The sequence below is a fragment of the Eublepharis macularius genome, chromosome 14 (genome assembly GCF_028583425.1).
Source record: "Eublepharis macularius isolate TG4126 chromosome 14, MPM_Emac_v1.0, whole genome shotgun sequence".
Taxonomy (NCBI): Eukaryota; Metazoa; Chordata; class Lepidosauria; order Squamata; family Eublepharidae; genus Eublepharis; species Eublepharis macularius.
The window spans coordinates 54,644,434-54,669,485 of NC_072803.1; positions in this window are offsets into that span (position 1 = coordinate 54,644,434).

Here is a 25,052-nt window from a genome sequence, read left to right on the forward strand (position 1 = left end):
ACCTTGCTGCCAAAGTCCTATCTATCAGACAAAGGGCAGGCACACAAACACGCACTTACACACACACAAGTGTCAGTAATGAGGCTCAGTGCAGCAAGCAGGAGGGAGAGGAAGCGTGTTACAAGGAACAGCTAGCAAGTGTCCTTTGTACAGGAGACAGGAGGCAACATGAGATGTGAAATGAATTTTACATTCAAAACCTGCTTTGGAATTCAAAAGGGGGATCCAGACGTTTGCTTCCAAAACTCCAGGTTCCCTTCTTCTGTTCTGGTACATTGTGGTTTTGTTTTAAAGGGGTTCTTTCCAAAGTGACAAATTCCAGAGGGGATTGTCTTGTTAGTCTGTTGCAGTGAAAATGACAACATCTTACGATACCTTCCAACTCAGCCTCACACTACACATTATGCAACAGATCTATGACTTTTTTTGTTTTTACTAAATGCGGCCACAAAAGAATGGAGATACTAATTAGGAATGAACAGATTTCCTCTAGCCAGTCCCTTTACCTTTATTGGTTATGCCTTTTTGCAGGGCTCATTTCGAGGGGGAACGTGCAGGAATGCAGATTGGGGCTGAAACAGCCCGGGTTGGGCCTCTGATGGGTGGTGGATCACTCTCCCACTCAGCAGTGGCCCAATACTGACCATTTTCAGCCCCTTTTTGCCATTTTGGGCCCAATTTTGGCCCTGAATGGCCAGGATTGGGTCCAAAACAGCCAGGATAGTTGATGTCAGGGGGTGTGGCATATGCAGATCAGTTATGCTAATGACACACTTCCGGCGATGGCAAGGGGTGTGACATATGCTAATGAGTCATGCTAATGAGTCATGCTAATGCGTTCCTCCAGTTCTTCTAAAAAATGACCCCTGCCTTTTTGTAAAGAAGTGCATATCCTGCCTTTATGCTCAAGGCCCCCAAGCAGACATTAATGACATTTAAAACGGAGTTTCAAAAAACATTAAAAATGAAAAGAATCTAAGCAAAAGCCACCTGCAGCAGCTTCATGCAGGCATACAGTGCAGGATAGCGGAGCCTTCTCTGGAAGTCAAAGGTCAGTTGGGATCTGGCCTGCAAGAGGAAGTGGCCTGTACAGTGGCCTGCTGGGACCATTTTGTGCAGCACATTGCAGATAAAAATCCCTCTCGCCTGTTTTGATTTGGACTCAACATTAGCAGTGACAGATGCTGCAGGTGGCTTGTCCAGGTTTTGGGGGGATACTTTTCAGTTTATTCAAGATAAGATCGTTGGAGGCCTGAGGCCTATGACCTACTTGTATGACTCTTGTCATACAGACCCTTCCTGACTACTTAAATGTGCTGCAGGAAGGTTAGAGGGGGGTGGCTAACAGAGCCCAAGAGGTGGTGGACAGGATGTGGTTTGTCTGCTTCTAAAGAATCCTACCTGGATCCAGGAGACCTCAACACCTATCAACCACTCTCAGGGCCAAGCTACAAGTGACAAATGGCACTTGAATGGCAAGTGAACATGTATTCCTCCCTGTTCACTTGTGCTCCACTCAATTGAGTGGAGTGCAAGTGGAGCACAAGTGAACAGGGAGGAATACACTTGAGGGCCAAGCTACACATGACGAATGACACTTGAACGGCAAGTGGATTGAGTGGAGGGCAAGTGAACAGGGAGAAATCCACTTGCTGTTCAAGTGTCATTCGTCATGTGTAGCTTGGCCCTCAGTCTGTTCACTGGCCATTCAAGTGCCGTTCGTCACTTGTAGCTCGGCCCTTAGAGTCATACCACACGAGATAAAATACACTTGAATTACACTCAAATACACTTGAGTTACAAAATAAACTTGAATTACCCGTGTAATTTGAGTGCATTTTGTTTCATGTGGTGAGACCCTCAAATGTTCTATTCTGGTGGCTGGACAGCTCCAGGCTTTCCTGGATGAGGCAAATTATTCAGATCTTCTCCAGTCTGGTTTTAGGCCTAGTTAGGGGACCAAAACAGCCTTGGTTGTACTGGTAGATGACCTGCACTGGGAAATGGATAGATGTAATGTGGCTATGTTGATTCTCCTGGACCTAAGTGGCTTTTGATACCATCAGTCATGCCTTTCCAGGTTGAGTTTGGGAAGCACCATTCTGCGGTGGTTCTGGTTCTACCTCTGGTTTCAGAGTGTGGTGCTGGGGAACTGCTGCTTAGCCCCTTGGCCTGTGGAGGCCTGCAAGATTCCATCTTCTCCCCTATGCTCTTCGACATGCACTTGAAACTGCTGGGTGGGGTCATCAGGAGATTTGGGCTATGTTGTCATTAACATTTGGATGAAACTCAGCTCTATCTTGCTTTTCCTGCTGATTCCAGGGAGGCTGTAGAACCCTGAACGAGTGCTTGGAGGCAGTTTTGGATGCAGACTGCTAAACTGAAGCTTAATCCTGACAAGATGGAAGGGTTACTGGTGAGCAGAAGGTCTGACCCAAGATTTAAGATAACCACCACCATCACCACCACCACAACAAACTGCACTTATATAGTTCTCCTCTAGCCAGATCAGTGCACACTCAGAGTGGCGAACAAAATTAGTGTTATTATTATCCCCACAATACAGCTGAGAAAGTGGGGCTGAGAGGAGTGGCTTACCCAAGGCCACGTGCAGAGCTCAAGGCAATAATGGAAGTCCAACTAGCAAAGTGCTGGCTCAGAGCCCAGCCACTTAACCACTATGCTACACCCATTCTGGATGTGGTTGCACTCCACTTGGAGGAACAGGTCCATAGTTGGGGGCTGATCTTGGACCCAGGCCTACTTCTGGATGAGCAGGTGGTAGCTGTAGCCAGAGATGCCTTTTACCAGCTTTGGTTGGTGAGCCAGCTGTGGCCTTTCCTGGGCAGGAAAGACCTGGCCATTGTGGTACATGCTGTGTTTACATCTAGATTAGATTGCTGCAAAGTGATAGACATGAGGCTGTATGTACATGTACACGTACATACATACTTATTTACGCTATTTATAATCCATTTTTCTCACTGAGACTCAAAAAGGATTACACAGTGTAAGTCAATCCAATCAATAAGATGAAACATCTAATAAGCAATGTGATAGGACTGGGATCATAGAAATACAAAACAAGTAGCAAACATAAGTAACCAAGCAGTAAATAGCATTACATAAGTAAAAGCACAATGCACTGAGAACAAGATAACACATACCATACACAGCAGTAAAGTTCACAGACCCCACCCGTTCCCTTCCTTGAAACATCTTCTGAACTATTCCCTTGTAACATAGCCCTATTTCCTTTACAAAAACGCTTTCCTGAATAATTCTGGTTTACTTAGATTGTGGAATACCAGAAGCATGGGTGCCTTCCGGATCTCCTTAGGCAGGACATCCCACAAATTGGACTTCTATCACAGAAAACACGTATGTACAGGTAAGATCTTGCAGTCAGTTGCAGATGTTGAGTAAGATTCTTCTCTGCTCGAGATCCTAGAGAGTTGTTGCCAATCAGAGTAGGCAATATTGGGCTGGATGGACCTGTGGTCTTGATTAGAGATCGGCACAATCCACATTACGATCGAAAAACCCCCACGATAATGGCGATCACGCGATCGTGACCTGGCAGATCGTTATTGTCCACAGCCAATGATCCAGCGATCAGGAGGGGCCTGGATCAGGGCGATCGGGCTCGGATCAGGGATCCAGACACTCAGGTGCCAGCAATCTATTCCCCTGGCAATGGAGCCAGGGGAATGCCTGAGCTCTTTTTGCCTTCCTTCTGTCGCCCTGGAAACCCGAATGGAAGCCCCGCTTTCCTTGATCAGCAGGGCTTCCTTCCAACCACGGAGAAGCAAAGCAGTCACCAGTTGGGAGAAGACACCCAGGGAAGGGAGGGGGGAGGAGGTGTTCTGTAGCCATGGGCACTCCAATCTCATCCCTGCAAACCCTGATAGGCAGCTATGACGGCCAAACACAGACGGCCAAACACAAACACAGATGCCGCCGGCATCACCCACTGTTCCTGTATCACTGGAAACAGCGGGGCGCCCCTCAGCTTTTGCCTCCATGATCCACGATCCACGGATCAGGAACAGGAGATGCTTGGTGCGGGTTGTTAAATCAGGATTGTTGCCGGCGCTGATCCACAATCAGCTTGATCGTTAATTTTTTTTGGATCGTGCCCATCTTGATTCAAGTCAGTATACAATGTTTTCATAAGGTCTTCAAAGGCCCTGCAGATGGGGAGCCAAATCGTCTCTTGAGGCAACACCAAAGCTCAGAGGCAGCTTTTTTGTTTCCACTCAGAGGCTGATTCCTCACACGTTGGATAATGCACTTTCAATGCACTTTAACAATTGTTTGATCTATAAAGAGGATTGGAAGTGCATTATCCAACATGTGCATAATCAGCCAGAATGTCCCATGTGCAGCTCTTAACCTCTTAACTGAAAAGAAATTCTGGTAGTAGGACCGGGGGAAACCCATGCCTGAGATTTTGCAGAGCTGTTTCTGGTATTGGTTTAGACGGGGCAATTGCCTGGCAGCTTTGTATGAATTACACTGTTCTGCAACCTCCTTACGAGCGAAGGCATCCGCAGCCTGGTGGGAAAAACCAAATCTCGCCTGTGTCAGTCTGTCCCTTGTTGTTACACCATTTCTCCATCCAGCAAGAAGCTGAGATGTTCTTTAATCATGGGGCGATGTGAGGTTGATTAGGTTTGATTGCATGTTCCACAGGTATTATTGATCCGCCGGAATGATTGATGCACCTTGTCCTTGTCAGTGCCTCATTTTTGCTGTAATTGCATGAATTATCTGCCGGGGCTTCACACCTTGTCCTCAAATACATTAACAATAATTTTAACCAAAAAAAAAAAAAAGATAGAGAACTCAAGAGAGACAAAGAGAGAGAAATACACCAACGCTTGACAGAGCTTGAATTATTTCTAAGTGATTTTGCACTTCTCCTTTGAAACGGGGAAATGTGTACCCATAAATCAGTGGGCTGACTCAGATGAAGACCTTTAAGGGTACAATAGTAAACCATCTTTTCCTTTGACAGGACTTCTCTGATGCTGTTAGACTTGAAAGCCTCTATCATTCTCCTGAGCCCCCTGGTTGAAAGAGGAGCCTTCAGCAAAATCTCCCCTTGGCCTTTTATTTCTTCTTAACTCTCCTGGGATGGAGTTCACTACATCAAGAACGTCGCACAATACCAGGAGATTCTCTTACAGCAATCAGGTCACAAAGAGTCGTAAATGGGACAAAATTTCTTGCAAGCTACAGGAGGACTCAGATTGCTGGATAGGGAGGTAGAGGCCATTGACAAAATCCCCACACTCACCACCTCCCTCTAGAGCAACTGAGGCCAATACTTGCTCCTCCTCAGATAGCCTTCTGAGGGCTAAACTAGATAAAACATGTGACACAGATGGACTTGCAGTCACATTTAACACTGGGGAACTGATTCGGCTCAGAAGCATTGCATGTGGGAAGGAGGGGCTTCAGCCTTTCCTCCCTTGGGAAAATGGCACAAGAGGGAAGGTTGAATTCCCTCCCCCTGAGCCATATCAGACCCCAGTTCTAGGGTGGCCATCTACATGGTGGGGTTGGGGGAACTCACATTCTCACTGCCCACCCTCACGCTGTTCAGCAGTGGAGGGAAAATGTGATGGGAAGAGCAGTGTCCGATGACACCTGACATTGATTGACAGGACAACTTAATGCCCACTCAGAGCAGTTTACAAAGTATGTTATTATTAACCCCACAACAATCACCTTGTGAGGTGGGTGGGGCTGAGAGAGCAGTGACTGACCCAAGGCCACCCAGATGGCTTCAGGCAGAGGAGTGGGGAATCAAACCTGGTTCTCCAGATTAGAGTCCTGCTGCTCTTAACCACTACACCAAACTGGCTCTCAAGTCAATATAATCAACAGCCACCTTGGGTCCCCATTGGAGAGAAAGGGAGGGGGGTATAAATAAATATAGTTTATGTGGCTGAAAGTCAGGTCATTGGACTCCTGCCTGGCTCATGCCGCATGTATTGTTTAATTTGGTTCTAATATAGTAGTAAAAATCACTAGAGTCACTAAATATAGAGAGTTGGAACTTCCAGTCCCTATGTTATTTATTTTATATTAAGTCATTCACTCATTCACTCTTTTATGTCTCTCCTTTTTCTGCAGAGCGGCTCACAATAAAGAAAACACAACAACATATGAGAAGCAAACAAGAAAATGATTGCAAATGCATAGTATATTATGTTTCTCATTCTCTGCCAGCTCCAGGCTCCCATCTCTAGTCTAACCTTGGTCTTTGGCTTATGGCCAGGCCTTAAATACCTGCAGCAGGAGAAAGACAAACACTTGGCCTGGATCTTACAAGCTGGCAGCCATCTTCCCCTTCCTGCTTTTTTATTGTTATATGTATACCCTGTTCTCTCCCATAGCTCAAGGCAGTAGTAATTTGGTACTTGGTGAGGTGATGGAGGGTGAAATGGTGACCCACAACACTGCAACATCACTTCTGACTGCATAACTGGAAGCAACATCACCACATCATGGGATGCTCTGAGATTCACCCCAAACTCTATCGTTTTTTACCATAGATTTTCAGGTAAATCCTAGAGCATCCCACAATGAGGTGATATCACTTCTGGTTACACAGCCAGAAGTGATGTTGCAGTGTCACAGGACACCATTAGAGTAAGTCTCACCCCCACCAGGCTCCCAGGGTTTGCACGTCAAGGGGTGCCATCCCTAACTAGGGGTGTGCAATCCGGGTTTTGGATTCGGAAAAAAATACCTGAATCCCACCCAATTCTGGGTCTAAAGATCAAACTAAACTAGACTCTGGGAGAAGTGTGAATGGATATTTGGAGTAATTTTGATTGGTAAATAGCAGCCAATATTAATTGGTGAATTAATATGAATTTACCTGTATGCCATTTCCACAGCCTCATTAGTACACACACCCCAACTTCTATCTGTCCCACCAGGGAAAACATACAGCTTTCATTCAGGTTTCCCACAGTGGGGCAAGTAGCAGATCTGGAGGGCGTTTGAGATCCAAAAAATGGCATGGATGAAAGGATTAACCACAACCAAATTGGATCCCTCCATGGCTTCTCTTATCAATAAACATGCTCAGGAGGTCCATGAATAAGATCTCCCGGTGTCTCATCTAGTTTGGCCCTCATCAAGTTTAGCATGGCAAAATCTGTCTGTGGGGGGCTCAAGAATTCTGCCAGAGTTGCAGCTTGCCCACTGTCAGTGGGGGGACTCTCACTGGTACTCGGTGAGGTGGTGGAGGGTGAAATGGTGACCCACAACACTGCAACATCACTTCTGGCTGCATAACTGGAAGCAACATCACCACATCATGGGATGCTCTGAGATTCACCCCAAACTCTTATTGTTTTTTACCATAGATTTTCAGGTGAATCCTAGAGCATCCCACAATGTGGTGATATCACTTCTGGTTACACAGCCAGAAGTGATGTTGCGGTGTCACAGGACACCATTAGAGTAAGTCCCACCCCTACCAGTCTCCCAGGATTTGCATACATAATTTTACACAGGAGCAGGAAAAATATATATATATCTTCATAGTTATAGTTCAGTGATAGATCACATGCATTATATCCAGAAGGTTTTGTGTTCCATTCCAGGCAACTCCATTTTGTTTATATTTATTTATTTAAAAATTACAGAATATTTATCCCCAAAGAGGTGGGAGCACAAGGCAACACTTTAAAAAGGATCTCATGTAACAGAGCTTGGGGAAACCTATACTTGAGACTTTACAGGGGCATTTCTAGATAGAGGGTAAACAGCAATGTTTAGCTAGGTGGGTCCTCCTAACTCAACAGGCTAGGAAATGCTTTCTATGCAGAAGATCTCAGTTAGAGCCTCCACCATTTACTGTGAAAAGGATTGTGCACAGCAGAGCTGAGAAAAACCTAATTCCAGAGAGTCATTGCCAATCGGAGTGGCAAAGTGGGACAACATGAATCAGATAAGCTTGCCACCAAGTCTTGGTAGGGGGAATTCCTAGAGGTTTGGGGGTAAAGAGCCTAGGGACAGCAAGATTTGGGGAGGGATATAATGCCATGGGGTCCACCCTCCAAGGCAGCCAATTGCTCTAGAGAAACTGAACTCTGTAGTCTGGAGATCAGCTGTAATTTCAGAAAACTTTCAGGCCCCTCCAGGAGGTCAGCAACCCCTGAGCTCAGTGGACGAGCTTATATTTTGCATGTGGGAATATGCGTTGTTAGTGAAATATATCTGAGTTACCAGATACATGGGGAAGTCCCTTGCTTGAGAGCTTAGCAAGCTACTGTCAATTGATCCTTGGCTCACAGAAGTTCCCATGATCAATGTGTGGTAGGGTTGTTCTGAGATGGGGATTTTCTGAAATTCACTTTTTTAGATCGAGCCATGGATTCCGCTTATTCTCTTTTTTCTCTTTTAAGGGCAGGATTTCTCTTTTATTTCTCTTCGGAGAGAAATCAAGGTGACTATTTTATGTTTTACAACCCAGAGTTGTGCTCTAGCAGGAAGACGTTGCCTGCCTCTGAGCATCCGCAGAATGACCTTGTTTCCACCGACACCAGACTGGACCAGATATTTGTTATGAATCATTAGGTTTTCAACGAATTGTATTGTCGCCCCTGAGGAAGTTTACGCTGCGAAACAGATTGGCTAGTGGTTTGTTGGGGGGAGTTCCAGCCACCACCTATGAAAGCTTCTCCACCGTTTGCACTGCAGTGTTTCCTATTATGGAACGAGTTGGAGGAAGTGGCTGGTTGTATTTATGATATTGAAACAATATCCCGGAACGGACTTTGGGACTGTGGTCTTACTTATAGTGGTTTCCCTGTTTGGAATGTTTGTTGATTATTATCACTATATGTATGTAATAAGATTGGAGTCTGGTCACTACACTTTTATGTTATGAGTTATTCTGGTTTGTCATGTACGATGTGTATATATTGACTGATGGTACGACATAATTTGTATGTGATATTAGTGATTATATTGTCGTATATTTATGGTTCATTGCATTTCATATTTATTGAACTATATAGTGTTTGTATTAGATTAAACTGTTTCTATATATTTGGCTGTATAGTGATTAAGTAGAGGGAGGAATCTTGGTTTGTTGCGTCTTGTATCTTCCTCCCTGTGTGCCTCCTTTACAGTTGTTGCCTCTGAGCAGCTGCAGAATGAAATTGGCAGAACTTCTGTTCCTGCCGCATCTTTCTTCAAATTGCTCTTTAATCAAAAAGGCATTGATTAGAAATTGACTCCCGATTCCGAAAAAGAGGAAAAGAAAAGGATTGTTGGGTTTCAGGGAGAAACTGGGTAAAGAAGAATGAAGAAAATATCTCTTAACAACCCAAACAGCGTTAACTTCCGATAAAAGATTTCAGGTAGTGAGGCTGAGAATGACCCTTGCCTTAGACCTTAACACTGCCGGCCACAGTAGGACCATGACTGTTTCCACACTACTCACCTTCATCCGGAACGGGGCGCAATGTCGCAAAAAAACCCACAGAAGATAGCATCTTTTCATGCGAGTTTTGCACGACATCACGCAAAACTCGCACAAGAAGATGCTATCTTCCGCAGTTTTTTCACGACGTTGTGCCCCGTTCCAAATGAAGGTGAGTAGTGTGGAAATGGCCCATATCTTAGGGCTTGAGCACGTTCTTTGTGTTCAGGTGGTCTGAGGTTCAATCCTTGACATTTTCATTTGAACAATTTCAAGTTGCACATCTGGAATAGACCCCGGAGTGTCACTGTTGGTTGGAATAGATACCAACAGAGCATACAAAAGAGAGTTCAGAGGCAGAGCTTATATTTTGCTTACAGGAAGTTCCATGTGCACATGCAAGTTAAAACCATCTTTTCTCGGGACGTTGGAGAACAACAATTCAGAGTTGGCCATATGAGACAAGATGGGTCATAACTGTACATTAGAATGCATGTGTAGAGAGCCAATATGATGTACTGGTTAGTGTGCTGGATTAGGATCTGGGAGGCCCAGGTTCAAATCCCCACTCTGCCATGGAAGCTGGCTGGGTATCCTTGGAACAGTCATATATTCTCAGTTTAACCTACCTCACAAGGTTGTTGTGAGGATAAAATAGAGGAGAGGAAAACAATGTAAGCAACTTTTCAATTCCCAGTAGGGAGAAGGGCAGGATATAAATGAAGTAAATAAATAAATATTCCACATATGGAAGGTTCAACTTCTAATTTCTAAGACTTCCAGTTGAAGCAAGGGTATGAAAGACTTCTGCTTGAGACCCCAGAGTACCAGTTCCAGCACAAAACTGTTTCATATGTGGCCATCAAAATGACTACAGCGGCCCCCAAAAAACAATCAAGTCCAGTTTTAATATCGTATCCACTGGGTCATCCACAGCCTCATCATTGTGTGAAATATATGTGTGTATCTATATATAATTTCTGAAGAGGCACCAGATGGATAATTGCAGCCCCTGAGTGCCTCATCTTCTTTCCAGGACACAGACAGGTTTCTGAGCCAACAAAACTTAATTGAACTTTCCGTTCCAGCTGAAAAAGGTTATAGATCTGCCGTGTGCAAACGGAAGCTAGGCTGAAAAGGTCAGGCGCACGGTTCTCTTTGTTATGGATTGACCAGAGGCATGTGTTTTTATCTTCCGCATCACCATTGGATTGTAAAACTTAATTAGCAATGTAACTTCTCAGCCCCTGTCTGAAGGTATGTGTGTGTGTGTGTGTGGTGATTACACATAGATCACGTTTTATAGACATGTCACATTTTCATCAGAGGCCAGCTGCTGGCGTGAGGGACTTCTCTGATGCTTTTTCCCCCACAATGGGCCACAGAAGGCCAAGAGGACATATCGGAGGTGGTGGAGACAGCATTGGAAAAAGCTTCCGATTCACCCCATAAAGCAAGTGAGGTTGCCTCCATTTTATGTTCAGGCTGGACTATAAGCATACAGAACAGCTCATAGTCAAAAGAAGAACATACCAAATGTGTGTGGGCAGGGTGGATCCTACATATTATAGAATATTTCCCTTGATGCTTTGCTCACAGGAGGTGCTTTAGCCATAAGAAAAGACCTGCTGGAACACACTAAGGCTCTATGTGATCTATAGTTTCTATAGTGTAGTTTCAACAGTAGCCAGCCAAGAATTTCTGAAGAGTTCACAGGCAGGGAATGAAGAGCACACACATTCTATCCATTATATATACCTAGTAACCAAGCTCATTTTTTAAAAAAACTGGCCTCAAACAGGCCACTGTAGAGCACTGTGACTAACTCAAGGTCACCCAGCTGGCTTCAGGTGGAGGAGTGGGGAATCAAATCAGCTTCTCCAGATTAGAGTCCTGTGCTCTTAACCGCTATACCAAACTGGCTCTCGAACTAGGCTTCTGAAAGCCATGAGGAGACAGCAGGAAGGCAAACTGTGTTGCCACCGACTCAATTCTTATCCCCGTGGAGTGTGCTTGTGCAGGGATAAAAAGTGAGTCATCGGCAACACGGTTTGTCTGCTATGTCTTAGGATTCTGTCCCAGCCTCCATCTATGCTCTAGCCAAGTCTAAATGCACTGGGGGAGCAGGGGTTATGTATGATTTCTGTAGTGAATATTGTATGCAAAGCATATAGCCAATAAATGAGGACAACTTCTGCTTCAACTGGAAGTCACTACCAGCCACCCATTCAGTGTCTTCTACCGCCAGCTTATTGTCCAATTATTTGTATAGGCCGTAGACAGTATTTCTGGCCACCATACCTGCGAGACCATTATCTCTGTTTGGTCTCTATGTTTGGCTTTGGGGGGGGGGATTTTATTATTTATTCATTTTTAAATATTTGTATCTAGCACATAAATAAATGTCTAAATCTGAGTGGGTGCTTCTTGATTGCAGTGAATATGTGCATACGTGCATGTGCATAAGCACTAAGACATTTCATGCAGTACATAGCAACGACAACCTTATCTTGCAGTTAAATAAATCTCTGACTCTGAGTGACAGCCTCTTGATTGTAGTGAACGTGCACATAGACACTAAGGCATTTTACCTAGTGGGTAACAACAGCAACAAGGAGGAAGTCCTGAGACCTCTGTTGAAAAGGCCTTCCTTGGACAAAGGGGAGCTAGCAAATTACTGCTCACTTATTTGCCTTTCCTGGGAAAGGTCATTGAGAGGGCGGTGGCTGACCAGCTCCAGGGGTTTTTGAATGATATATCAGCTCTTGATCCATTGCAGTCTGGCTTCAGGCCGGGTTTTGGGACTGAGGGCCAAGCTACACATGACGAATGACAATTGAACAGCAAGTGGATTGAGTGGAGGGCAAGTGAACAGGGAGAAATACACTTGCCGTTCACGTGTCATTTGTCATGTGTAGCTTGGCCCTGAGATTGCTTTCAGAGTTCTGGTTGACGACATCCAGCTTCAGCTAAATAAGGGTGGTTGTGCGCAGCTGGTTTTATTAGATCTGTCGGCAGCATTTGACACAGTTGACCATTTAGTCCTGGTCAACTGCCTAGCCTAACTACCACCTTACAATGGTTTGCCTCTTTCCTCCAGGAACGCTCAATGAGGATGGTCATTGGGGATGAGAGTTCATCCCAACAGGAACTACGTTGTGGAGTCCTGCAGGGATCGATCTTGTCCCCAATGCTTTTTATAATATATGTATGTGCCCTCTAGCAGATGTTGTTAGGAGATTTGGGGTTGGATGACACCAGTATGCTGATGACACCCAACTCAACTTTTTACTTAATAAACAACCAAAAGTCTATATCTCTTCCTTAGACCAATGCCTGGATACCACAGTGGAGTGGCTGAGGGGTAGCTGACTGAAGTTAAATCCTTTGAAAACTGAGGTCCTGTGGCTGGGAAGGATTTTGGCTGTGGGAAATTTGTCACTCCCATTATTCAAAGGAGCCCAGATTTCTGCTGTGGACTTTGTGAAGAGTTTGGGAGTTTGGCTTGATTCTAAGCTTTCCATGGACAAAGAGGTGTCCCATAGTGGCTATAACAGCATTTTTCCATCTTTGCCAAGCCCAACAAATTTCCCCATATCTATCTCAATCCCACCTTGCCACATTGATCCATGTGATGATCACCTCTTGTTTAGACTACTGCAACTCTCTCTACATAGAACTACCCTTGAAGATGTTCTGGAGACTTCAGATGGTGCAGAATGTGGCTGCTAGGTTGCTGACCAAGTCACTATGGTCAGCTCATATAACACTGATTTTGAAGCTGCTACACTGGTTACCAATTAGCCTCTGGATCCAATTCAAAGAGTTGGTCTTCACCTTTAAAGCTCTTCATGGTTGGGGGACCTCATACCTTCAGGTCCGCCTCTCCCATTATGAACCCACTCCCCCCACCTGCTTCGTTCTTCTTTGCAGGGCTCTCTGGTGGTTCCTGCCCTGGTGGTTCCTGCATCACTTTCTTCCACCAGGCCTTTACGATTGTGGTGCCCCTCTCTTTGGAATGCACTATCAGAAGTCTCTTGTGCTCAGCAGGACCGGTTGATGTTTTGGAAAGTCTGTAAGGCAGAATTATTCTGGCATGCCTTTGCTATCTAATATTCTTTGCGAGGCAGTGCACATCCCTGTGCATTTTTATCTACCTGCAATTTTTATGTTTTTCGCAGGGTTTTATAGGCTGGGGTTGAGACTAGAGTGGTTTTTTAAATATTGTATTAGGCTGTTTTGTTGTGATTTCATTGAATATTATGTGTATTGTTTTTAACCATTGTAATTGTTGCGAACCACTTAGAGAACTTAACTGAAGAGAAGTGGTATAAAAATTGAACAAATAAATAAATAAACGACTTTAAGCTTTTAAATCAGTAGCTGATATGGATGCAGAGATGGTCACTGTTCCACTTGCACAAATTTACATTCTTTTGTCTTTTATACGTTCCTTCCCTTCTTTTATATGTTATAAAACATATGTTTGATTCGTTGCTTTTCGCTCTTAATTTTATATATTCATCTGTCAAGTGTACACGTTTATCTGCCATTTATAATGCTATCGATCTGTACAACATCTACCATTTATTCATTTTACGTACGTATATAATAATATATGTTTTAAAAAATGTTTAAAAAATAGAGGAAATTTGGTGTGATGAAACACAAAATGGGGTAAAATAAAGAATCTCAGGTTTCTTGAATTCTAATAAAATAAAGAATCTAAAATAAAGAATTCTCAGGTTTCACAAAACGGGGTAAAATAAAGAATCTCACACAAAGGAGGGGAGAAATGAGAAATGTGCTTGGAACAGCAGGGATGAGAAATTCAGAACCATCCCTAGCGGAGGACAAACTATTGCAGAGTAAATGAATGCATCATGCAACAGACTGGGCAGAGGCTCCAGTAATGAATTAGGGAGGGCTTTAGACAGGATTTGGGGGGGGGGGGGGCGTTCACCTGTGTCATGTTGAAGGGCATGCATCAGCCCCCAGCACTTGTTTATAATGCCAGCTGCTGCTTTGACTGCGTGAAATGGCTGCTTCAGTGTCTCACCGATCAGCTGAATGAAAGCAGCAGACTGCGAAGCCCAGATAAAGACATTGGAGATATAGCTCAGGCCTATCTGTGCTGCATCAAACAACACAAAAGTCAATCAAAGAGCCCATTAGTCCATTGCACTTTTAACTTTACACTGAGGGCTTGCCCGATCCTTTTGGCCAACAGTGGGGGGGGGGGGGGGAGCTCCGCAGAAGGTAAGGCGATAAATCTTAACCTTTCCACTCCCTCAGTCATTCCTACACCAAGCTCAGTGGATTTAGATCAGAGGAAGTGAATTGCTTGAAAAAGAGGGTTTTCACAAAGCGGAGCTTGAAGAAGCAGCAGAGAAAGCTGAAGCCCCCCCCCCCCCCGCTATTTCATTTCCGAATGTGTGTTTAAGATTGGACAAATGGCACCATTCAATAGCACTTTTAAGACTAACCAACTTTATTGTAGCTTGCGAGAACCACGGCTCTCTTCGTCAGAGAGAGCTGTGGTTACAGCCGTGAAATGTAAGTTAAACAAGTGCACTCCTAAGCAGAATTACAACTTTGCAGCCCGTTGTCTTCAACCTGGGATACATCAACAGAAAATGGATAAAATGTATCTTTATGCAGTTCTGTGCTTTAGTTAATTTCAATTGGAAGAACATATTTCAGGCAGAATTCCCATCAGAGAGGAATTCAGAAGCATCTCTATATGTGTGTCTGTTTGTGTATGTCCTTGTCCTTCATTCCATGTGTGTATGTGCCATCAAGTTGCAATCGACTTGCGGTGACCCCAGTAAGGGGGTGTCAAGGCAAATGAGGAGCAGATGTGGTTTGTCATTGCCTTCCACTGCAGGTGGTGATCTTCCATTCAAGTACTGACCATTCTTAGTGCTAAACCACGCAAAGCAAATTACACAAGGAAGCTCAAGTGAAGGGAGATGCAATGTTAGCTGAAAAGCATAGTTTCACTTTCACTTCTCTCTACAGAGCCGGCAAAGATTGCTCCTCAGAGGGTTTAATTTCTTCTTTGCCTCCCTGAAGGCTCTGTCAATTATTAACACACCCTATGAGGAAAGAGCTTTGCTGGCTGTGTAGCTAGATGAAGTTAACAAACTCCCTGAGGAGAGATCTAGCTGGCTCTGTAGAAAGAGGTGAAATTCAAACTACGCTTCCCGGATAACACTGCATTTCCCGTCTCTTTAGCATCCTCGTGTAATTCGCCTCGTGTAGTTTAGCTCTTAGTTTCCAAGATGTGACAAGATCAGGTTATACCATGCTGCCTTCCTTCCTCCTTTCTTTCATAGAATCAGGATTTCCTGCAACTCAATTTGGGACATTTTCTGGATGGGTCCAGTGTAACAAATTAATTGCAGAACATCAAATTTTGATGATTCACACCTTCCCTTGTTACATCTCAAAGCTGATTCCCACAGCATTTTACTAAATACTACATGGGATGGGTCCATTTTATACAGGACGGATGTGGCTCATTCAACTTTAAGTACCATTGATTTCAGTGGGGCAGATTTAAAACTGGGCACAGTTGAATGTGATAAAATGTGAGAGTGTGTCATTTCAGCTGGATTGTGTCCATTATATTTGGCCCTAAGATTATGCCATTAAAGTTATTACAAGGACCGGGGGGGGGGGGGGAAGCCTGAAAAGCAATTCAGTTTGGATGGTTTCCAGCTTGTCCTGGAAAATGCCAACAGTTACTGGTAGAAATAAGAGTGAAAATGAGTCATTTATTGAAAGCTTTTGGTGGTTCTTGAGCTGTAGCGTTGAATGTCAGAAATGATTTGAGATGAGGCCTCTGCTTCCTCCCCCAACCACCCCTCTTTCTTTCACTACTCCCACTTCTGCCTCCCACTCTCTCTGGCCATTGCTTTCTCTCTCTCTCTCTCTCTCCTCTTCCCCCAATCCTTCCCTCCAGCTGCTGCCTCTGTAAGTTGTAGCATTGTTTCATGCTAGATAATTTTCCTCTCCCAAATGTTGGGTCGTGAGAGTTTGGGGGAGGGGGTAATCTCCCTCACCAGTTTTTGTTTGATTTATTTGTTCAATTGTTCCACTTTTCTAGATTGTAGATAAAAATGTCTCATCATAGGAAGAGGCACTAGAGATCACACTGGAAATTTGCAATGGCTAATGGAACACGCCAGGGAATTTCAGAAGAAAATGAGGAAATCGAAATTGTTCAAGATTTTCTATTCCTTGGCTCAATCATCAACCAAAATGGAGAATGTAATGAAGAAATCAAAAGATTGACACTCGGAAGAAAGACAAAGATGTCTCTCTGGGAACCGAGATCAAGATAATCCAAACTATGGTATTTCCCATTACTATGTATGGATGTGAAAGTTGGACAGTGAAGAAAGCTGACAGGAAGAAAATAGATTCATTTGAAATGTGGTGCTGGAGGAGAGTTTTGTGGATATCACGGACAGCCAAGAAGACAAATAAGTGGGCAGTAGATCAAATCAAGCCTGAATTCTCCCTAGAAGCTATAATGACAAAACAGAGGCTATCGTACTTTGGTCACATTATGAGAAGACAAGACTGTCTGGAAGAATCAATAATGCTAGAAAAAATAGAAAGCAGTAGGAAAGGAGAAAGACCCAAAACAAGATGGCTTGACTCAATAAAAGAAGCCATGTCCTCCAGTTTGCAGGATCTGAGCAAGTTTGATAATGATAGGCCGTTTTGGAGGTCTTTCCTTCATAGGGTTGCCATAGGTTGGAGGTGACTTGACAGCACATAACACACACAGAGATAAAATTACCCTGTCTGTACATGGCTCCATTGTACAGATTTTTTAGGTCCATGACTAAAATGTGATATAAAGATATTAACTTGAGATGCTGCCAAAACTCACATTCCCTGGGTACAGAAAATAGACTTGGACAGAGCATAACAACTTCAAAACAAAGCAAGCATTAAAAACTTGACTCAGAGATACTGTACCAAAGTGCACCATAGGAAATGTAGGGCCAAGCTACACATGACGAATGACACTTGAACGGCAAGTGGATTGATTGGAGGGCAAGTGAACAGGGAGAAATACACTTGCTGTTCAAGTGTCATTCGTCATGTGTAGCTTGGCCCGTAGTCTCTACTAGAATGTTGAATGGGGATTACATTTCCCAATGTGTACCAGGGATGCCAACCTCCAGGTGGTGACTGGAGATCTTGAATTACAACTCATCTCCAGGTGACAGATCAGTACCTCCAGAGAAAATGGCTGCTTTGGAGGGTAGATTCTGTGACATCATGCTTCAATGAGTTCCCTTGCTTCCCCAAACTCCACCCTCCCCAAGCTCCACCCCCAAAGTCTCTAGGAATTTCCCAACTCTATTGTGCACGTAGTACAACTTGAAGAGTGCCAAAATTTCATGTAAAGCAAGGAGAAGGCAAGAAGAGAGAGGGAAATATCTTCCTTCCTATACATTGGCTTTGAACTAACTTATTTTGTCACACAGCAGCTAAGTAAATTGGGTATAGAGCTGTGGGAGCTACACAGAGAGGATTGAGGACTGGCTGGAGGCAGTTGGGAAGGCTTGTGTCACTTCTAGTAATGTCATGAGGAGCACTATAGGCTGAATCTTTCAAAGATCTGTCTTGGCTCAGAAAAATGGACCCAATTCTAGTTCAATCTCAGGAGTGATAAATATATCTAATTGTATGGATAGTTAAATCCAGAGAATATAGCCAGGGACAGATCTTTTTATAGACCTTAAAAAAGTCTCAGGTTTGCTGAAAAATCTAAAATCTTGAAAAAGAAATACATTGGGGTAGCCATACATACCCCCCAATAATAGAAGTAGCACCAGCACCTTTAAGAAACAGATCCCCTGTGCAGTCACCACTGTAGGGATTGCTATATAACCACAATTATATTGGCAGCCTTCAAGCCTCGGTTTCTGTCAGCAATAGGCAAGGAAAGGGCCCTTTTCAGGGCTGTTTTGGTATTTGAGGGAGGACTTATTGGGGCCAGATAAAGGTAGCTGGCTGCTAGGTAGGAAGGAGAGAAGTTGAAAAGAGGGAGAAGGAAAGGGATACGGGGGCTTTCAGGGAAGGGAAAGAGAAAATAGTGTGTATAAGGAATAGATGCCCCCACAAGTCCTTGTGGGTCTCTTGCCATCCTTTTCTAATATTATATAAATCAATGAAAGTATCACACTGTTTTAAATCTATTATAAATATTTTGAAATTCAGCCTAGCATGGTGATATTTGGGGATTACACTTGCTTTCTAATATTAGCCTTCCATTACAATGGGAACAATACCTGTTTCCCCCAAATCAGAAGATAGCCCCATTTCATTTATCTAGTTCCTCCTAAACAGAGGGAAAAAGATATTAAAAATATCACTTTATAAAAATTGAACAGACCTTTAGTATTAATTCATTGAAAACGTTTATAGTCTGCCCTCTTCCCCTAGACGATCATAATCACAAGATTATTAGAAGCAACCATAAAGCATTCAAAACAGGACATGTAACTCAATTAAAACCAGCTCAGATAAAATGATGGGTTACAACTACAAAATTACGATAAAAATCGGAAAGGGAGCTAATTAAAAACTTGAGAGAACAAAAAAAGGGCATTTGCCTGATATCTGAACAATTATGAATTCAGCACCAAGAGAACTTCAGTGGGCAGGGAATTCTAATGTGTTGGTGCCACCAAACATGAAATTCTCCCACCACACCTCAGGCTATAGGGAGACACCAGCAGAGATGATTTCACTTGGCAAGCAGAGCTGTGCGAGAGAAAGGACTCTTTGATTTTTCCAAAAATTGATTTTTCTCATGTTTATCTAACTGTTTCACTTCCTCTTCTCTAAGCTGTGTAAAGTTCTCTCCATTAAACCAATGCAGCTGAGATTGGGACGAGCTGATCTCAGCTTTTTCCACTGCACATCAGATGTTTCATTGTTCTATGACTTTTTGCTCAGTTTTCCCTTTCTTAAGTACCCCTCAAGACAACATCACACCATTTCCTTTTATTTCCTTCCCCTCTTGTTCAAGACACAAGGCGGTCCAATTTGCGAGCGTAAATATTTGCTAACAAAAGAACTCCTCAGAGCTGACTTTTTTTTAAAAAAAAGAAGTGTTTTTCATTATTTTTCAGGAGGGTTTTTTGTTTGTTTGTTTCTCATTGACTGAAAGCACATTTAATGTATGACAATTCCACCTACACAGCAACTTTGCCAGAAGCAAAACGGTTTGCCTTTGCATATAGCGAGAGAGAAGGGAGAGAAGGAACATATTCACGAAGGAAAGAAATGTGGACACTGGTGCAGGATTTAGAACTTAGCCTAGCAAGTTAACCTTAGATTTGTTTTTAAATAAATTACTTAATAAATAATAAATTGCATATTCAAAAAGATTGGTTGTTTGAAAATCTAGAGAGGGTGCAGCTTATTTGAGATTTATATGGTATATGCATTGTCCTTCAGCACATGGGATGGGACCTTCAGTTGGGTTGCAGCGTGCTGGGATGCAAGCCTGACCCCAATATTTATTTATTTTTCCTGCTTTGAGGAGGAATGTCATGAGAACAGCATGATTGAGGTGCATATGACTGAGAATGGAGGACATAGGAGAGCTTGCAATGAAGCAAGCTGGAGGGGAAGGACACAGGGGTAGATGGTTGCAAAGGGTCATGTGGACAGGTTGGCTGGATGGACGCCACAAAAGGGTGGTCAGATGGGGGGCCCAGGCACTCTTTACCCAGGGCTCCCCATCTCTGGAACTGGCCTGATTGCATTGATGTTGACCCTGGGCCACTCTTCCCACCTGATCAACCCCAGGAGAGATGGGAAGGGTGGGGGACAGACCCTTCCTTGAATAAATAAGTCGAATGGTCAATCTTACATTTGAAGGTGGTCATGTCACTCCATACCGACTGCAAGGTGGATCAAGGTCATCTTGACATATCTCGTCCATCCTTGCTGTATCATAGCATGGAATCGTTCTTCCCATTTCACAGATATGAAACTGAGGTTGAAAGACTTTCGCACTGGGCCTGAAGGGTTAAGCCAACAAAGTAGCCATTACAACTTGCAGTACATTGTGGGAGTGACAATATTTGTCACTCAGGATATATAGATGGTTCAAAACTTCTAAATCAAGGTTCTCCAATGACAGCGTGTTCTCATTGATGAGTAAAGTAATGGATGCTTCAGTGGGGAGATGTGAAGGCTGAAGTTATATTAGCTGGTTTTCTAAATGTCACAGTCTTTACCAACTACACAGCCATTGCTCATCAAACACACCCACTGACCTGTTGTCTCTGAATTAATGCAAGAAAAGTCTGCCCTGAAATCCATCATCTTGCCAAGTGCGAGTGACCAATAGCAGTTAAAGTAGCTGGAAAGGTCAGCATGATTTCTTCCTCTGGAGACACAACAGTAGCTTCTTCTTTCTTCTATGAAAAATACCCAATGAAACATTTAGAAGGACTGGCTGACTAAGGTCCCATATAGGGAATCACATGGAAGTGGAGGTGCAAGGTCTTGCTTTCTAAGTCATCTTTTTTTTCTCCAAGAAAAGGCACAGGAGTTCCATGGAGGCCGTGGCTGGATGGTTGAGGCAGAGTTGGCTGAAGTTAAACCCCTGAAAGATGGAGATCCTGCACTTGAGTCATGGGAACATAGATTCAGGGCCCCAGCTTCCGACTCTCGATAGGGTGGTCCTTACACTGACTCTGAGGGTTAGGAGCCTGGGGGTGATCCTGGATGCCTACTTGAAAATGGAGGCCCAGGTCATGGCGGTTGCCAAGACATCATTCTTCCATCTCCGACAGACCAAACAGCTCATCCCCTGTCTTTCGACCCGCTACTTAATTACAGTGGTCCAGGCAATGGTCACCTTTATGCTAGACTACTGTAATACGCTCTACGCAGGGCTCCCCTTAAACTTGATCTGGCAGTTACAACTGGTCCAAAATGTGGTGGTGCGTATCATCACTGGAGTGCCTTCTAATGCACACATAACACCAGTACTGCGCCAGCTGCACTGGTTACCAGTGGAGTACCGTATCAAGTTCAAGGTCTTGGTATCAACCTACAAAACCCTACGTGGACTGGAACTTGCATATCTATGGGACTGCCTCTCCCTATATGAGCCCCAGAGGATGCTTCAATCCAGTGATAAACAGCTGTTAATGGTCCCTGGCCCCAGGGAGGCCCGCCTAGCGTCGACCAGAGCCAGCACCTTTTCAGTCCTGGCTCCAACCTGGTGGAACGCTCTGTCTAAAGAGACCAAGGACCGGCCGGATTTGCTAACCTTCCGCTGTGCCTGCAAGACGGAGCTGTTCCACCAGGCATACGGTGGACACTGGCTGGGCCTCCCCACCAGCCAACTAGAGGAGAATGTGGCCCCCTACTGGAAGCACTTACCACCCAGCTTTGTTAAAGCTGCTTTGTCTGCTGCTGTATTTTTAAAAATATTTATATGGGTTTATTGGTTTTAAAGCTATGTGTATTTTAAATTATTATACCAGTTGTAATCCACCCTGAGCCTGCTGATGTGGGGATGGCGGAATATAAACTGAATTAATTAATCAATTAAATAAATAAATAAATAAATAAACAAATAACAAACAAACCATGACCATTGACCTATCTTGACTTGTCCTTCCTCTAAGGAGAGCAACATCACTTATATGGTTCTTTGTTCCTCATTTTATCCTCACAACAATCTTGGGAGGTATATGATGTTGAGAGAGAGAGAGACTAATCCAAGGTCACCCAGCAAGCTGCATGGCAGAGTGAGGATTTGAACTTGTGTTTCCCAGATACTAGTCTGATACTCTAACCACTACTAACCACAGGAACTACCCAAATTTCAGTGACTGGAACAAATACTCCTGAGTCCTGACATGAGTGTGAATGGTTGAGGAGCAATGTTGCATTGTTTACACTTGTATCTCACATACATCTGTATCTCGCATATTCATATTTCTGTGATTGTATGTCCCTGGGAGCATTGGCTGAGTGCCAAAAGACAACGATAGCCACGAAGTTCTGTTTAAAGAGTAAGAAAAGTTTATTCAGGATGGAACTACATACTTGATAGTAAGGAGGAGAGATAGAGACACGCGTCTAGCTATCTGTGTGCCAACAATGTCCTTCTGCTCTGTACATTGGACAAACCAGCCAACCTCTACACAAAAGAATAAATGGACACAAATCTGACATTAGAAATGGAAACGTCCAAAAACCAGTGGGAGAACACTTCAATCTACCAGGACATTCCATCAAAGACTTAAAGGTCACTGTAGAACAGAAACCTTTCAAAAACAAAATCCAATGGGAGGCTGCTGAATTGGAATTCATATGCAAATTTGACTCTGTCAAGCTGGGACTGAATAGGGACTATGAATGGTTATCACATTATCACAGGCAACAGATTTCCTTTACAGAGGCGGGGTCTGAGGGAGCCCAGTGGCGCCTGGCGTGGGCTTTCGGGGACCACAGTTCTCTTTGTCAGATGCATCTGACAGGGAGAGCTGTGGTTATCGAAGGCTTATACTACATAGGAATTGGATGGTCTAGCTGTTTTACGGCTGCAAACTAACAGGGCAAACTCCTTTGAAGCCTCACCCAAGCCAACTGACCCCCACACCAAAAGGAGATGTTTACATTTACTAGCAAAGGAATGTTTTGGTTGCACCCTCCCTCTCCCCCCATAACTGCATCTTCTCTTTCCTCCCCTCCTCTTCTATATTTGACCAGTTTCTGTACTATGCATCTGACGAAGAGAACTTGATTCTCGAAAGCTTATGCGACAATAAAATTGGTTAGTCTTAAAGGTGCTACTGGACTCTTTTTGATTTTGCTACTACAGACTAACACGGCTAACTCCTCTGGATCTAGGAGAGAGTGTTTCTCAGTTCCGAGAAGAAGGAGGATATTACCATAAGTATAGCTATCTGGAGACATGATAAGGAAGTGACACTTAACAGACAGAGAGGTACTATCCACACATCCCTATCTGACTAATCCTTGCCGCCCCCTGTAGGGTAAGAACTTCTTCTCTTCATCTTTGTACACCAGATGTTGCTACTTCCAACGGGGAGAAGTAGCAGGTCATATTGATAGCAGGTTGGTGGGTATGAGAGTGCCCAGCCAACCAAATGCATGATCATATTCCTCTCTAGCTGGGGGCCAGGAGCTTTCCGCTAATCTTATTTAAATTTCTTCCTGGATTTCAGTTCCTGCTTTGGTTTCCATGAACGTATTAAGAACCTGCTAGTGCTTGCATTGGAGATGGTAGGAGATGCTAGGGCTGGGTTCTATGGGTGTTAAAAGCTTGTTTCAGTTGGAGGGGGGGTACGTAATGATTCCATGTGCTTTAGAGGTTGTCTTGCAATGGGGATCCATGTGTGAATGGTAGTTTTTAGCAACTGGTGATATGGAGTTTACATTTTGCTATTTAATGAAGAACACTGCAAAGCATTTAGAGGAGAAGAAAACAGTTCCAGCCTCTGTTCTGGATTCCCCAGTAATGTAACTAGAGACTTAAATACGATTGAGTTAATCTTGGAGGAAAATAGAAAATACTGCAACAATAAAGGGCTGTAACATGGATACAAATGAGAGCTACGGCTCCCTTCTGCATTCTAAATTCTGAGGATAATTCTACGGAGCTTCATTACTGGCGCATAATTGTGTTATAGAACGCTAAATCACCCTGCTACACTTAACTGGCAATAACATTAAGATAGCACAGATATTCATTTTAATTAAAACATAGCCTCCAACTATTTCCTTGTTTTAAGAGGCAAAACTAAAAAAAATAAAGATGCACACAATCTAGTAATGGAAGTTTTCATTTGTTCGGGGTGTCGCTATGGGCACCAGAGAGTCCAAGAGCAAAATGAAATTAGTAAATACATTTTGTGTCAGCTGGTTTCCTCCTGCAATCAGGTCTCTTCTATTCCAAGTATCTAGAAAACAATTCCAGCAAAACATCGTTGGAGGTTATTGGCCCAGAACGGATTGTGTGATTTATATGTAAAGAGATCCAAGTGCAATTGTCATTTTCTATTGCCCTGGACATCTAAAAGGATTGGGAATCATCACTTTGCCCCTCCAGTCAGAATGAGGAGGCAGACACAAGAGCTGGGAACTAAAAGGCTGTTTTATTAAATTACAACATAATTGTTAACAAGGTGAGAGCCTATCTAGCAGTACAGGTCAGGCCCTGGGGTCACTCCTGGACCTCTGCCCTGACATGTCTGGGCAAGCCACCCGCTACCCCATCTGTGAGCCACTCATCATATGGCTGGGACGCAGCCTGGCCAGGTAAAGTGGTTTTCTCCCCTTAAAGCTCCACTACCTGTCCATAAATCTGAGGGAGGACTGGCTTGTCCAGGGGTTCCCCACCAGGCAGTCTGTTCTCACAACTGGGCCATAAAGCAGCCAGCTGCTCCAGGCAGACCCCAATTCCCCCCAATGGGAGTATGCCAAGGGTGCTCACCGGCCCGCTCATTTTCCCCAACTTCTAACCTGCCAGGGAAAGTATCCATTCAACCCACCTTAAGCCAATTACCTCCCC